This window comes from Dromaius novaehollandiae, chromosome 1 (assembly GCF_036370855.1).
Source record: "Dromaius novaehollandiae isolate bDroNov1 chromosome 1, bDroNov1.hap1, whole genome shotgun sequence".
NCBI classification, from domain to species: Eukaryota; Metazoa; Chordata; class Aves; order Casuariiformes; family Dromaiidae; genus Dromaius; species Dromaius novaehollandiae.
In genome coordinates, this window is record NC_088098.1 from 118,001,294 (window position 1) to 118,019,304 (window position 18,011).

The window sequence follows — 18,011 nt, forward strand, 5'->3', positions numbered from 1 at the left end:
CTAGAGTGCTCTATGTAAATCAGACTTTTATTATTATTATTTACAAAGAATGCTTCCATTCTTACTTCAGGATGCCAGACCAAAGGAGGAGAAAGCAGCAAGAAGTTCTGAAGCTGGCATGCTCTTGTACAGTGTTTCAGGCTCACATTAAGAACATAGTAACCAGTCACAAGCCTTATTTCAACAACGATGATAGATCATGCATGTTTGCATTTTGGGTGTTTTCTCTTCATTAAACTTATTAAAGGTTAAACATGAAGCCAGAAATATGTAAAATTGCACTGCTTTTTTTTTTTTAAATATACAATTACATTTTGGATTAGTAGAAAAAGCAACAAAAGGTAAGAATGCTGTATTTATTTCAAAATTTCATTTTCATTTCTGAAGCTATGTGCATAACCACTACATTTCAAAAAGATTTTAAAATCCTAGTTCTCCTGCTTCTTAAGCCACACTTAAGCTTCTTCAAAATGAGAATTGAGACAAGAACAGAACCCTCAGCACAGAAAGTCCTTGTTTGTTAGCTTCCTGTACTGGAAAGTGAGCTGAACGCAACCATGAAAACTAAGCCTGAATTTCCAAGATCTTAGTCACATGTTAGCTGAAAAAAATCAAGCTGAACTGTATTTCAAAGTTCATGTTCTACTTTAAATTCAGAGATCATCTGCAAGATTCATGCAATATGTCTAGTTTCTCAAAGCATGTGTGAATTATAGAGGTCACATATCATGTTAGCAATATGACATTAAACAAAATTATATGTTATTTTGTCCTTTAAGTATCTCAGTAGTCAACAATCCACTGTATCAGTACTGGATTACTTGCATTATATGAATTCTAATCAATTAAGTACAAATCAGAGAAAAAATATTAATGTTTTAGCACTCCACTATTAACAATTACAGTGCCAGCCTCCCCCCCCGCCCAAGCCTGAAAAAGAGCAGAGTGTACTGTAAGTTACATGGAACTTACTACCAAAATTAGAATCCAAACATTGCTGAAAACACATATGAAAGTGAAGAATATGCTACAGAGGCAAAGACTGTTTGGCGGTGAGTTTCTGATCTCCTTCAAATACACATAGCTCAAGATCTTACAATTTCCAAAGTACGATTCCTTCACAACAGAGCATACCATTGCAGACTTGTAAGACCCAAGACCCTTGCATCAAACCGAAAGCTTCTTACAGGTCAAAAAGCCAGTGAGCTCTACTGTATTTTAAAGCGTTTTAGAACAACACCTACGTACAGTAACTCACTTGAATAAAACACAAAAAACAAAGCATACCCTTGTTTCTGCTTGATTGAAGACATCACTATCAGCCACACAGGCAATCAGAGAACTAAAACTGTAGTTAAAATTTCTAAAATGCATGCTGTGCTTCTCTAAAGGAACCCTTGCACTTCGGCAAAAACCAATTACTTTTAAGGAAGCTGTCGGTGCTGCGGACAGTGTTTATAAAGGAAACAAGTCCAGCCCCTGGGGGGGGGGGGGGGGTGGGAAGGAGAGGAGGGAGGGAAAAAAAAAAGTTTCAGAGCATCCTGTGTATGACAGCGAATTCCTGACCCAAGTCCTGCATGCTTGGAGGCAGGCAGGAACAAACTGTAAGCTCCGGCTGGAAAGAGGTGACGTCAGCACGTTAGTCAGCTTCATGCTAATTACCCGCGCTGGGGAGGATGGAAAAAACAGCTGAGGTTTGCACAGCAGCTGCTTTATCAAGCCCTCTCACAGCATAGTTTCCACTGGTAGTAATTCCATTCAGCACTCAAACATGCTCTTCAGTGGAATGGGACAACCCATCTTAAGATGGAAAATGTTACTTGCTAAAGGACCAAAGTCTACAGTAATCAACTGCAATTAGCCAGGAGGAAAATTTCAAGGCTTTGGAACGGAAAACAAATCCCTCAGGTCAACAGCTTTTGTTAACTTTTGGGAAAATTACAAAAGCATTCAAGTTTAGAGATTAGGAGGAACTGATTTTGGAAAACACTTTTTCCTTTGCAGGGAGAACTCATTTTCAAGCTTTCTTCAATTCAACTTTATGGATCGCTCCCCATTCTCACTTTATTAGAAGCTCAGTCTGAGCCCTGTAAACTGACTTTTTCTTTTTTCTTTGTAGGGGCTTCTGCAGTGATCTGCTGGCAAGATTTTAAGAGACAAACTGAATTACTCACTGCAGTGATGAGGGATACAAATCTACATTTATGACTTTGATTTATGGATTTGTCATGGTTTGAGAACATTTCCCCTAAAGCAGCACAGTTTAAAGTAATTTGTTAAGCTTATGCTGAAGCTTTTACAAGCTATTTGAAACTGTCCTATGCAGCTTTAGATCAAAATGTGCAACAGTCAAAACTGTACATGCATTTAGCTCGTTTTACTCTAAAAGGAGACTACAACATCACAGAATCACCAACTTTCATGAAATACTTACAAACAAAAAAGTCATAAATTAAAAACCTTATTTCGTAAGCATTTAACCAAGTATAACTATTCACATGAACAGTCCTCTTGATTTCCATGGGCTCTACTTACTCACTTGAAGTTAAAGATATTTACTGTGCCACAGGCCAAAAATCACTATTTACCAGTCAAATTCTCAACTAATGCAAAGTTACCTTAGTGAGAAAAACTACTCAGGCCCATTTCCTAGCACTTTTCCTTGGAAGCCAATCCTTACAAAAAAAACCTCATCTCAGGAGAAGAGAAACGGTTCTGAAGGATGTTAACAACCAATGTAGATGCCGTCACTGAGACTCAACTCAAAACTCTAAAAAAAAGTGACAGAAAGTGGGTCTCCAATATTCCCAGAGCAAGTGCCTGCAGGACAGAGCAGAAAGCACAAGCAGAAAGAATAGTCCCTTTCCTCTCCCTAAGCTCACAGGAGCGTGGGATGTGGTGGCTTTCCTGCCAATCAGTGCTTCAAGATTTGAACTAGGCACACACAGTGGGAACAGGTTTGAGTTCCCAAGGTCACTACCTGCATCCAGGAACAGAGATACTTGAGTACAGGATTCATAAACAGCCATTATGCTGAGCAGTAAACTGCCTGAGCTAACATAGAAAATCATGCAGAGTATGTCCTGAATCCTGTCCTTACCCTGAAATTAGGTTGTCAAGTGTCTTAAAAACTTCGGAAGTGGAAGTACCAAGCATGACTCTATAGAACAGCGGTCAAGATGCGCATCTGGAAAACATGGCCATGAATCACCTGGGCATAAATGGAAACTGAAGACAGGTTTTTCACCTCCTAGGTGAATGCTATAGCTCTTGATAAGGAAGTAAAGGTCCTCCCTTTACCTGCTACTGAGTCAGAGTCACTTGGCATACTCTGAGGCCATCTAGGTGACTGGGATTCTGCAGGTGGAAAAAATATTTCATTTGTAGAGCCTCACAGCGCCTACGTGAGGCAGCTTTTAAGCTAGTCAGAGTGAAGCCTTGGGCAACCTAGCTGCAGACCTTTATATAGTTGAGCTTGTCAGAGCTTCCTAGCTGCAGACCTTTATATAGTTGAGCTTGTCAGAGCTTCCTAGCAGTCTGGTGATTGTAAAGGCCTTCAATACCCTGATTTTGGACTTCAGAGCTTAAAGTAGAACAAGCAGACTCTAGGTACTAATATCCCTTTGTAACTCTACAACTTATTTAGATCCAAATCTCATGAAGAATACAGCATTTAAAAATACTTCTGATTGCTGTCCTCTAGGCCACCTATTCCTGAGGCTGAAGCCCAAGGAAAATGACTTAAGTCTTACTGCTGCCATCTTTTAAATTTAACTTTGTAATCTAAAACAGGACTATAGCTTGCTGTATTACTGTATTAGCTGTAAACAAGCCATTTGTGAGGTTTAACATCTCACAAAATAGATTTCTCATACTTTATTCTCTGAATTTAAAATAAGATATCCCAAGGTTTCCACTGATGTGCACTAGGATTTTATTTTCTTCTGTCAGTTTGAAAGAAACAAAGGGAAGAAACCAATCCTGGTGTGCTCTGTGTGATCAATGTTATCATTTTTTTGGTAAGGTTATGTAAAGCAGCAGCTTGGGGGAGAGGAAAAAAGAGAGAGAGACACACACACACACACTGTTGCGGACTGAAATTCCAATTCCTACACAAAATAAAGAGAGCTGGTATCCTGAAAAAAGATCACTTTGAAATGAAGTCTAATATCCTTACTACCAAGCTCTGTAACAAAAATAGAATCTACAACATCTCAGGTGCTAGATTAATTAAATAAGCCACATTTAATTGTTAAAAACACATAAAAGGAACACTAGTTATCTCTCTCTCTCGTCCCTCCCCTCCCTTCCCCCAAACATGTTCACTGTCAGGGCTCCTGTTTCATTTAATGAATTGCTAATTAATGCAGTAGCCCTACATTAAGAACTCTGAGATCTGTTTTAGAAGCCAACAGTCAAAGTTACAAAACACATTACAAAATCCTGACACAGTGTCGCAATGTTTCTTCTGTGGTGTTCGCAGCCTATGACCTTTATCAGCCGCATGCTAATTAACCATCTGGAAAGAACTGCAAGACTATCAGAACTTCAGGACCTGTAATTCTGAAACTAGCAGAGTACTGTTCTTCCTCACTCTTCAGAGAGCTCACTGCCTCTATCCTCTCTCTTAGACTCTGTACTGACCCCGTGACTATAATGCAGAAAACCAGAGTAAGGGCAAGGTGATGATCACCTGCTTAAAGATACATTCTGTCATGCAGGTGCCTGATAGTAAATAATACAAACTCCACCAGGGCAACAGGATCCTGGTCAATGAGAATCATGAATGCCAAATGTTGTTTCAAACTATTCTTAAACAACACAGACAGCCCTGCTTTCTCAGTGTTTGCCTTTCCAGTTCAGGGGTACAGCTTCTGGAAGATAAAGTTTTACAAGTTGACCTTTGCCTGTAAAAACTACAGACAAGAACTGAAGACCTAACATACTTCATAACATCAACAGCTCCTGGCAGATGCTCCACTGGCAGCAGTTCCCAGGCAAAGAAGCTTAGCAGAGAAAGTTCTGGGGTTGCTTTTTGGGAGGGAGGAGAAACAAGGTTTCACAAACAGACACGTGGAACAGTGGGAACATAAAATCAAAGGCCATAAATAGCTCTATAATTTAATCTCCACATACAGTAAAATAGGTGAGGGAGGGAGGGAAGAAGAGGAAATGAGACCACACAAGATAGAAGTAGAACGAAAGGCACAGATTAAGCAAGTCACAGAAATGACTGTTCCTTGTGGATATCTATGCTAGCAAAGCTAAGGATCCAAGGAAAAAAACTAACATAACACAAAAATAAATGTGTTGTCAATTCTGTAAGCGAACAAAACCATCACCTTAACAAGCTATAAATCAGAACAACGTAGTTCATTCCTTTCTGTCATCACTGGCAGACCTTTACAATTATTCTCGTAGGGCATTCTTTATGCAGTCCCTCTACTCCCATTGTATAGTTTGATGATCTTTTGCCATCAACATACAGTTTCCATTCCTGTCTTCATGCTAATTATCCTACCTTAACTCTTAGAATATGCATAAACACCTTGAAGGAATCTAGAATGGATAATCGTACTTACTGGTTTCATATTCCTAGTGGTTGGGAAAGCAGAGGGAGGGGAAGACGGTTAGTTATGAACTCAGCTTCCAGACCTATCTGTGTATGTCTGGGGTCAGTTACTTATACTCTGTATGCACTGCACGCATCTGAATTTAAGTGACCTTCTAACTTCCATGTCAATGCAAGAACAGGAATGTTACATGTCTCTATGTGACAGAAGCTCTGAAGGAAAGAAGGTAAAAAGGTAATGAATGTTCCTTTCTAGAACTTAATACTAGGTAAGAGCTTGGCTTGAATATGCATTCTGGTAAAAAGTCTCCAGGACTTAAATTTTCTTACTTTTTCAGTAAGTCTAACATGTGCAGGGGTGCTGAACACTCGCCCTTGACAGTGAATTTTTCCTCAACTGTCTTTAAGGGTGCTCTGCAAATGGGCACTACAGTCAGGAAACGGTCATATTCTATATCTTTGGAAAATCTTCCTGCCTTTAGGCTTCAAAAGGTGGGTTGTTTTTTGTGGAGGTTGGGGTTTTTATTATTATTCTGTTTACTTAATGAGCAAAAGAAGTCACATCATTGTCAGCTGGCTCACCCCAAAATCACTTGCCTTAAAATGTCTGTATGGAGCTCTTAACCTCATTTTACTCCTCTAAAATAAAGAGAGAAAACTGACTGATAGTATTTTTCAGTGTCTGACACTGAAAGGGAATCTGGACATGATTTCTTTTAGCAAGTCCGACAGGATTTGTTGTGAAGTAAAAACAACTGGCAGACCAATTGTGCTTCAATATAGTTTGTTCTTCAAAAATCTTTACATTAGACTGAACATTGGGAGACCCTGACAACCTGGAACACTGAACCAGAACACTGAAATGGCTGCACACCTACTGATGCAGTCATGCAACAATGCTGTCCTTAACGTATCTATACAAACTTCTCCCGTGCCAGGCAAACCCATATCAAAAACAAGGGTAAGGGAGGAGAAGGGGTCAGAATCACCACACAACTGAAAGGGGTAATGAATAGTTTCCGTGGTTTGGTGTTTACGAAAGGCCTCAAGTTCTTCAAAAAGCTGCGTACATATGAACTTATATTCTAGTCATTTGTAAGACTGTCAGAGAGAAATTACAAGAAAAGCGTATACACTTAGTACATTAGCAGAGAAATATTCAGCAGCAAAAATCTTTAAAAGAGTGAAAGAAGAGTCTTTAGAATTAGGGAGTAAACTGCACAAAGGACATTTGCAACTGTATTTACAGGAATCATAAAAAACATCAATACAAGTAGACAAACTGGTTTTCCAAATTAGGCAGAGCAATGTGCAGTATATTGAGTAAGGTAACACCCACAGGATTACAAAATGGAAAAGGGGAGTTAAGACTGTCATCATCAACTCCTTTCATTAACTTTGTTTGTAACATGGAACAGAAAACACATGACCATTCACTATTTCAGATGCATGCAAGTATTATAGCCACTGAATTTCCAACTGGGGGAGGTTGGGTAAAAAATAAAAATTTGTTGAATTTTAACAAAACTTAAGCATCTAATTCCATATAATAATCAGGTACACAAGAAAGGCTTCTTTAAGTTATATCAAGCACTATATACGAGTGCCTTTTGAGGAAAGAGTCTTCAACTGATATAAAATTATGAACTATTGGACAGTATTAAAAGCAGCTTTTCAGAAATGATGCTAGAATACGTGTCCCAGAAATATTTATCAGAGCACTTGTTCAGCACAGTTATCACTAACATACTTTTGGATGTTGATGTAGTTACTTGTTGGAGATGGACAGGGATAGATTAAGCACATGACAAGTCAAGGGCCCACATCTGGGGTGCGGTATCACCTATGTTTTAGGCTTTTGACTGTTCCATGAAACCCTTTTCCTCTTCCAATCACAGAACACAGCAGAAGAATATTAGTGACAATCTTCTAAAGTTTTAAGCAAAACATGTCAAAGCAAGCAGAACAGCTATGAAGATTCTGCACGGTTACTAAACTGGTGCACATGCTTAAACCTCAAGACTCTGACATACCTTTATATAAAAGTTATATAACAGATAAATGCCAAATCAAAACAAGTTTTTCCAAAACCAAACCAAACCAAATAAACTCAACAACAACCCAAGCCCTACTTTTCTCTTATATTTCTGCACTAACTAAACTTTTCATTTTACTTGCATTATCTACAGGTTATATATGCGCAGCAAGAAGAGCATATTATGAAATATCAAGTCCCTCCAGAATAATTGGGGGCTGGGGGGGGGGGGGGGGGGAACACGGTGCAAAAAGGAGGGAGAAAGTTCTTGTGAGGTTTCTCTTCCTCCCACCCCAAAGAATTCCTCAAAGTGATACAGTTTGGTTTTCAATAACCAGAACAACATTCATGAAGATAAGCTGCTTGTTGAAAGTGGACGAAAATACCTGGAAAAGACTATCCAGCAATATTATAGCTTGATCCATTACATGTTTCCATTACATGTTTGCGGATGCGAGGGCTGGGGGGAGGAAAAAACAACAACAAAAAGCGCACAAAGAACAAAAGCCAAAGACCACAATGACAATCTTTCACCAGGAAACCTGTAACTAAGATCATTCCCATGGCTAGAAACAGTTGCATTGTTGATTTTTATTTGTTTACATCTAGGGGGAAAACGGAAAGAAAAGGTGATGGATACAATAGCACAATCTCAAACTCATCATGGAAATGGGACACATGCCACACTAGAAAATGCTAACTATGGAAAGAGAAGGGCAGGAAATCCTTAAACAACCCTCTTCCCTTTTTACTTAAACTTGTTGAAAGTTTACATAAATATAGATACCTATATAAATCCTTTCTTCAGAGTAGAGATTTTAAAAAAATTAAAAATCTCCAAAGTTTTTCTATATTTATGTTATCAACTAAAAAGGAACAAGGACTTTTAAATCAAAAATGCCTTATGAGGCCATTTTTCTGCATAATAAATAAAAAGCATCTGTAAACTATTTGTAGCAGAATTGAAGGAAGTTCTTTATAAAAATATCCCCCCACCCCCAAGATATAAAGTTATATCTCTTTCAAGCACTGAGTAACTATGTAATAAAGGAAGTATGAGGTATTCTTCCTATCACTATAACCGAGAAATATCAGCAGCAGTCTGGCTTTTTCAAGGTTATTTGAGTATTAGCGTGGGGAAAAAAATCTAGACAGCGATTAACTGATAGATGGATTTGCAAGATGAAGCAATTTCACAAAAAAAGAAGGTACATGCTATACACACCAGCTATTAAAACAAAAATGGACCTTCAGTTAATTATTTCTCAAGTGAGGGGGCACCTTCTGAAGATGAAGAACGTTTTGTTTTGTAGAGAGGGAACAGCTGTAAAGTTATTTATAAATTAGATTCAGCAGAGGGGGAGGTCAGGGGATAGGGCACATGCTTAGAGTCAGATTCATGCATTCTTTAAGCATGTCATCCATACCCTGACACTTCGCACAGCTGGAGCACAGCACTGGCACTGCCTCTGCACATCACCCCAACAAGCGAGTGAGCTAAAGGGCACTGAGGAAATCTATGTGCTGGGCTTGCACACTGATAAAAGAGATACCATAACTGAAGACTGAACAGGGACCATATTTCAAAGAAATAAGCCCTCAGTGCTGGGCACAATATATTTAAATTTTGATCGTGAAATAAATAGAAGCATCTTCTGCAACCAGAATCAGAAGCGATAAGGAACAGAAGTTCTTGAATGAAGATGATTGAGTCATGCCAGCTTACAACACAAGAAGCATGGAAGGATGCTGACTGAAAGAAAGAGACAAGAACTAAGTTCTCCAAATCTCTCTCATGGTAAGAGGGAAAGGATACCAGTAGGGGACCTAGCAGTCCACCACAATCCAATCGCACATCCCTGAGTGTTTTATTCAAACCCTATAAAAATGAAGCCAGGGTGATCAAAGCTCCACAATATTCACATGTTCTGGCAGGAAGTACACACCTGTAAAATTTCTTCCTTCCATGCTGGCGCTAAAAGATGCATGAACAACATAAATGAAGAATGTCAACAGAACACTGAACCTAAATTTGATTTACGATTTAAAAAAATCCATTAAATTTGGGTCTATTTTGATATGTACTCTTTTAAATATACCAATGAAGACATGATATATTTTACAAAACAGGAGCGTTTAAAAACTGGATTCTGAGATGAGTGTGTGGGGGGGTTATGATTCAGATTCAAATAATCGAAGGCTTCATCTTTTAAACAGAATTTTGGGCGTTTTTTTGTATAATACCTTAGTCACAGCAAAAGCTTCATCCCAGCATTCTAGTCTTTTAAATATTGCTTGAGAAACAAAATATTTATTCAATTGTGTGGCTTTATTAAGCACACACCATCACAGCAGGATAAAATGGTAAGTGGCATTTCTGGTTCAGTATTCTACCATATCCATTGAAGCTTCTCTGGAAAGTCCAAACAACCAAGATAAGAATATCTCCTGTGTTTTTCATTATACATTGTAGATAATGAAGTATACATCATAAAAGGTCAAAACTGAGGAGAAGAAGCAGAAGTAACGAATCTGTGTCAGCTTACCTTGATTCCCTAGTCAAAGCCTAAAACAAGAGTTACCACTGTAAAACATGAATGACTGCGTATCAAAGCTTCAGATATACCAACCAAGAAACGTAACTACTTTTTTCTTTGAGCAACAAAGCTTGAATAGAGTTTTCAAATCCATTCTGACACAGACAGATAGTATTTTAGTGGTTTCTGGGCCTCACCTTTACTTTTGTTATGAGCAGAGACCTCTTGGATGGCTAGACAAAGTGTTCCAAAGCTCTCTACTGCAAGAAAACTCAGAGGCCAACAGTCATTTCTACTGATGACTTTGGAGGCTCCAAGGATCATGCCACCAACCTTTGTTTTGGTATGACCTGCACCATTATCTCTATTCCTCCATTTCAGAGTGTACTGCAATACAACATAGACTATAATACCTTAAACGAAAATGGTGGAAATTTAATTGTGGAAAACAAAACCCAGTCATTCCTATATGATTCCATTCAAGCAGAATTGGAGCTTTTAGGCTGCAATGAATCTTTCATGATCACATTTGGGAAATCAAATCAGTTCACCATGCCTAGTTAGACAAAAACGTAATAACTAGGGATGGACACAGCAGATTCTCTCATCAGTTCAAATAAGGACATACAAGTGGAAGGTCTTGAAATTCTGCAAGCTGGAGTTTCTCTAGAACAGATGCGTGCTCTCCAAGGCTAATGAAAGTAAAAAAGGCAGCTTGGGTTATTTCTGCAAGCAGCATTTTATTTACTCCCCTACCTCCCAACATAATGTCGAGGTGCTACTTTAACTCAAAACAGTGGTCTTGGGAGTCCCTCCTCCCCAAAGCTGTTTCTCAACATTACTCTGGTGGACTTCTGAGAATTTGAGTACAGTCTTACATTCAAAGATAGCACACAGGTGTCATTATGCAGATTATTCCCCCTCACAGATGGAATACAGATGATTTGAAAACTTCAAGAGCTATTATTACTCTTTGATGACATTTGCTAAAGCAGCATACTGAATTGCCTGCAGTCTGATTACTTTACATAAACTTTGGAATGTTTTCCTTTGAATTAAAAAAAAAATAGAAAATGGTTTGGAAAAGTCAAACAGTATTTCTTCAAGAAATATCCACAAACTAAGACAATTTTGTTTACTGCTTAATCAATAATTCTTAAAAGTTCCAACTCCATTTTTTCTCCCTCCACTTAAAAATTTCACCTATTGAAGACATGTGAACTGCAACACAACCTGGCTCCAGTAAATGCCAGTTACCTAACTGCTTTTCTTGATCTTAATTCAAGAGCTTTTCACAAGGAAGAAGAAAAAGATTCCAAAGAAGGTTGCCCGCATCTATTGCTCTTCTTTCAAAAACAGAAGTAACCCTACTCAAATGAGTCCTTAATTGGAATTAAAAACATTTATTTGAAGAGTCTGAAACTACAGATTGTGTCCCAAAGCTGTATGTCCCTTCAGCAGAAACCTGTAATGCCAAGGGATCCAAAATTTTGACCAAAGTAGTGTGTTTCACCTATGGATGTCAGTGAGGTTTCTATGAAGCCAAGTGCTGAACTCAGCCACTTGTCAGCACACAGAAGCTATCCTCTCCATAATTACTCCACTGAGAAGGAAGCGAGAGGAGAGGAAAAAAAAAATCAATAACCCACTGACAATTTTTTAAACACAGATTCCAAAAGCATTGCCAAGAAGGAAAGCAGCTGTTTATCCCAAATAGACTCTTACAAGATTTTTTAATAGAAGCATAAAATATATGAATTGTTGTTACACTTGTATTATGCAGGCTACAGGCATCCAAACAGAATATAAAGCGTTGTGCTCTGTCACAGAAGGGCTATTTACAGCTTGAATGCATGACAGTTTTCCAGCCAACCATCAGAAAAATAAATACCTACAGTGTGCTTATTCCCTCATTGGAAAAATCTATGACTTACACTTCCATTTCCAAGCATTAAACACTAAATTCCTGTTCAGTGATTGGTAATATTAAAACAGTAATTTGGAAATTCCACTACAGAATATTTGAGTAATTGGCTAGACACATTTAGTAAACTCTTTTAATATAGCAAATATATTCCAATATTTAAAATCTTTCTTCCACACTGTTTCTACCCTGGCAAAGAATTCACTCAAGTGATCCATCGTAAATGTATCTGCAATTTTGCCCTCATTCAAGTATCTTGAAATTAAATAACTACTTTTCATGATGTATATTTACTGGCAATCACTTTTCTAATCATATCAAAAACATCATTCCACTCAGAAAAATGATTTTAAGTGCTAAAAGCTAGCATCCAGAAGTTTGGAAAACTGCAGCAACTGAGTAGAACAGTGGACTTAAGGAAAAAAGTATCTTAGGATATTCAAACGCTGGGAGTACTTTAGAAGAGATAAACAACTTATGCTAAATTAAATTTGTTTGCTATAGAAAAATATTTTTAATGAATAAAATACAAAACCAGAACAAGTAAATGAGATTTGCATAGCATTCTGTCAGTCCATATGGACAGATTATACAAACAGAAGCTATTCAAACACTGTAACACCCATGCAACACCAGCATCTTAAATTAATCATCAATAAACCTGTTAAGAAGATAACAGAACCTTCTGTAGAGAAATCTCCAAGAAACCCCTGTGCTTTGTTCAGTAAGAGGCATTTTGGAAGGTATTAACATAAACTGAGCAACCTTGATGCTTAGCTGTCACCAATTTATTTCATGGCACCTGAAAGCCTGATCAGCACCAGAATTGCATCCTGCTCTTCGAGACCTCAAAGCTGTCCTGGGGATGGGAGCTAGAAACCATCCAGGCTAGAGTAGCTGCTGTTTCTTTGGGAAACACAGAAACACAGCAAAGAACGCTTATGGCTGCTGTGTCCTTAGGAAGTATGTAAGAAAGCCCTCTCTGGGAAAGCCCTGGAAAGCAGAAGAGTCATTAGCAAAGAGTGTCTTGAAAGGTTACAAATTTCTGAGGAGCACTCTCTATTCACTTGAACGGAGGATTACTAAGAGCCTATAACCCTATGTTCAGACTCCATTTAGGGATAATCTCCTCAGGACATCACTTAATCCTTTAAAGAATTATCTAGAAAAAAAAAGGCACTGTTAATTGTTCTGTACTTTCAAAGAGTTCCTTCATGTAAAGACAAATCCACCGAAGAAAAACGTCCCTTAAAGTGATAGGGGGAGTTTTCTCAAAGTCATCAGAAAGCAGGCAAAAAAAAGAGTTCTCTTGAGCTTCTTCACAAATTTCAATCAAATACAACACAGAGATAAAGGCTTAAAGGACAATGTTTGTGACAAAAAGTTGTGTGAAAATAGCAGAGTAGAAAGCCAAAGAAGAGGCATGCAAACTCAGCTGTCAGCTATTCTGCTTGGTAGAAGCGAGTCAGTCAGCTTATGTGAGCTTACAGACAAGCTAGAGCAAGTATCAGCCTATGCCAGAGGATACAAAGACGGGCGAATTCAGAACCTTGTACGAACAGGTGGCAAAGGACACAAATGTAGAGTAAGCCAGGTATTTGTTCCACAATCTGTGAAATATGCTTTCTGTACCAAGCAATTTGTAAGTTTTAGGGGGGTTATTTAATCCACATACTACAGTAAAATAAACAAATAAATCACTTAAGTGATTTAGGAAAAAGAGGTTTGTCTGGATTTTCCAGGATTTTACAGAGCTCAAAATAAGAGTTCAAAATGAGTCAGGGGCTAAGGATGCTGCTGATCTTTATCACGTAAAAAGATAACTTAGAAAGACCACCTAACTGCCTCATACACACACACACACAGAAACTCATATTGAGTAAACAATGTGAATCTCAGAAGTGTATTAGGCACAATATGCATGCTTTTGAGTTTAAGAAAGAGAGAACAAAGGTCAAAAGTGACAAAGTATCAGAATGGCTATCTAGGGCATGGTTAAAGTGCACAAAAACGAAGGAGAAGAAAGAATCCAAATTCATGGTGAGTGCAGTGAGAGATTCAAGCTTGGTTCAGTGTATGGAGGGGGAGAAAGACAGGACTTCTTTTTCAGTTATTTTAAGTCAGTGTTCTATTCAATGGTATCTTGTACTACTTGGAATTAACTGTTTTTAAAGGCTTTTGTTGTCATTAACTTTCTTAGGATGTGTTTAGCAGAAAACGAGGCATTTCTCTCCTTTCCAAAGGAATTCAGAGTTAAGGTTGCCTAAGCCCCATTCCTCTACACTGCCATCTTTGAGAAATAGCACAGTAAGTTAGCAAGACACACTTCAGTACAACTGAACAGGGAAAGTAAATGTGGTGGCTTTTACTTACTAAGTAACAAGTCATTTCATCTATTTTCCTAGACCAAACTGGTCTAATCAAGAATTTCTCAAAGTACATCCATGCACAAGCTGTAGCTCACAAAAAACCTTCCTATGCAGCTCCCTAAAGAAGAACTTAGGTGCAATCATCTTTGGCAAAATCAGCTCATTGTCAAGGTAGAGGAAATATCAAAAAGTAAGATTTACCAGCCAATTTGCAGAGCTTCCCATCTATGCAAAAATGCCAAGGAATCACATCAACCCCCTTCCAAACATCAATAGCCTCCCTAGGTTTTTGGATCAACAGGCAAAGCCACAAAGACAACCACAGGATTTGTTCCAAGGAAGTTTGCAAGCCGCACTCCCTCACCCCACACACTTGTTCTGGCATTTCTGACATACCATTTTTGTATTCCAATACCAGAATCAGCAACACTGTTCAGACCATACTTGCCTGCCAGTGCAAGCAGCATGACAATCCACTCACTTCAGTGCTTTTGCACAGGTGAAACAAAGAAGCTGGACTTCAGTACTAGTTGTTAATTATGCTGATAGCTTCAAAAGAAATAGTTGTTACTGTCCAGTAAAGAAATAATTTGGTCAGTTTATTGAATGTAAGGATGCTGTGTTTAGTCAGTTCTCAGAATGACAATAAAAATAGAAATCAATACTGCCATGTATGTACATTATCTAATACACACCTTACGGAATGCATATGCAGAAGCCTTCCTTTCTACACTTACAGTTGTTTCAACTGTGCAGTCTTTGACTTTGCTTAGTTGTGACCCTGAAACCAAAAGCCTGGCAGTCAAAGAAGAGAAGACAAGTAACGCTTTTGGAAGAGATGGGGAAAACGGACAACTATTTTGAATTATGCCAACAGGGAAACATAGGCAGAAGTGGAAAAAATAAGGGAGAAAGTGGAGAAATTCTCTGAACATCTTAAAAATGTGATGTTTTCCAAGAGAAAGAAAACATACCTTTTGTCCAATTTCGTATTTGTTCCAAAATAAGCATTTTTAGAGAGCTATGAGAAGGTCAAAAAGCAGGAACTGTAATCGCTTGATATTCTAACTACAGCTTTTCTTATTTATGCTGTATGATCTGTATAAAATCATGGAAAGTCACACTATTTCCTGATACCAGAAGGCAAAGGGTGGTCACTCAAACATTTGACTAATTCATTCCACTGGGTTTTCCACAAGTGATTCATGGCTGTACTCTATTTTCCTGGAAAACATTTCACAAAGTCTGTACAGTAGGGTAAAGTAGTATACATCCATTGTCTAGTTTCTGATTGTGAACCTTCAAGACTATCTCTCTGAAAGCAAAAAACATTTAAATAAGCTTATTCTATCAGACACACTTTAGTTAACTCAAGCACTCCCATACCCAGAATAATTACTATGGCAAACATGCACACACTTGTTTAGGAAAAACAAGTTACACTGTGCTTACACATATTTCTACTCAGACGTGTAACTAGATCTAGCCCACCCCCTAATAGCCTGTTTTTTTCCTCTCTTGTACATCTTTGTCCTGACGTCACAGTTTACTTTATGGCTTAATTCTGCTCCCATTTAAAGTCAATGCTATAATATTGCCACTTTCCTAAATGAAAGCAGGATCAAGTCCTTATCTGTAAGCCCCTCTTAATGGGGATTTAGTACTGTTTAAATGTCAATGCTAAAATGATAGAAAAACCTGAGACTAACATTAAACAGAAATTTACCTGTTTAACACAACTGAAAGTGAGACTATGTGGACGAGTTATGTCAATTTATTTATATGGCAACCTCAAAAGCCAGAGGCTGTTAAATTCCCATGAACGTACAAATAGACTCTGCAAAAGAAGCCTCAAAGAGCTGAGCTGTCAGCAGACAATGCCATCTCCATTAACCCAGCAAGTGCTATTGCGTTTAAATAGCAGGACACAGTATTTTGTACCAGTGTGTGTGGGTGGGTGGGGAAACATCAGACAAGTCTATACATTTGAATCCCAAATCTATAGACGCATACTCATATAAACAGGAGATTACCAATTAATTTTTCTTGCTGCTTTATAAAAGTGTGGTAATTGCAACCATTGGCCTCATTCAAAATTTAGATGAAAATGGTGTTGCACATGGCAAGAAATATATGTGGTCCCTTAAGAGTGATATTGTTGAAGAAACTATCTCTGCCAAATTGTCCAACATGGAAGTCTGTCAAAACCAGGAAAGAGGGAAGGTACGGGGGGGGCAGATTAAAAAACCCAAACCACAACCTTTTCCAAAAAGAATTTGAATCCTTATTTTCAAGATTAGTCTCCCCAAAATACATTACAAAAGAAATAAAGATACATATTTTTCCCTCCATTTCCTGTATAAATCCATTTACTACCACTTCATTCGCAGATGCCCTAATAAACTTTTTTTTTTTTTTTTTTTAAGTAAGGAAACTTAGAAAGAGTGCCTTTGAATACTCACATCTTTTGTTAAAATTTTGTCCTTTTTTTGGAAGTCACAACATTACAAAGACTTTGTTTCCATAGAGGGACTGTAAAATAATTATCTGTTCTCTGAATCTACTTGCCAGACTGGTTTCTAAAATCCCTTCTGGTGTCAGTTCAACGCAGCACACACCAGTAGGGCTGACTTCAGTACTTGATCAAAGTTCTGGGTCCCCTCTCTCTGATCAGGCCTCAGTCAGGAGGGTATTACTTAAACAAATGAGTCTTCAAAGTAGTTCCCAAGACCCTCACTTCCATTTTCATTATGCAATTTAAGGGAACCTAATCATATTTACTATGCAGATAACCTCTGGGTATTAATGAAACTACAAGTAACATTGTTGCACATTGTTTATATCTGGCTTCCCCTGTCTGTACAGCTCAAAGGCTGACAAGTTAATTTCTCTGACCAGAGGCTGCTTCCCACTTAAAAAGTCAATTGATTACCCAAATCCTCCCTTCCCAGACAGTCTGCCACAGTACGGTGGCATTTCTCACAGCCTGAACACGACTTTCAAATTTTATTTTGCTGAGAACTTCAAAGTCCTTGTTTCAAACAGGTTTTGTTGGATTTCCATTAGGTCTCTGCTTCAAATCATTTAAAGTGGTTAAGTTCTCCTCTCTATTCACTTTTATTAATTTTAGAAACATAGGTTATCCCACATATAAATAAGAGAGTGCTATAAAAATAGGTTTTCAGTGTTACAAAATTATTCCTATTTCCCTGTGAAGTTTAAACAAAAATGAAATTTCAATAGGATATTAAACATGTATGTTAAACATGGATGTAATTTCCTAGGTTTCCACATTACTTTGAAATTTCGTGTTTGTTTGCTTTCATAGTCCCCCAAACCCTTTTATGGAAAATACAACAGCCCTGATGCCTTTCCTCAGGCCAAGGAAGTAAGGCAGACAGCTCCCTTCAGGGCGCTGCCCTAAGCTATTCTTAGTCTGCTTGCTATTCATGCCACTCTCCAAGGTATTTCTGAGGAACTTCATTAAGTTACTGCAACAATAAAGTCCTAGTCAAAGGAAAGATTACCATTGTATACCTAGCCTTTAAGTAAATACAGAAAAAGACATCTTTCC

The 18,011-nt window shown here is 38.1% G+C and overlaps 1 protein-coding gene across 1 annotated transcript in view; it reads right to left on the reverse strand.

The window, feature by feature from the left end:
- Nucleotides 1-18,011, reverse strand: part of RCAN1 (regulator of calcineurin 1) — a 44,534-nt gene that overhangs the window by 8,088 nt on the left and 18,435 nt on the right. The window lies entirely within an intron of this gene.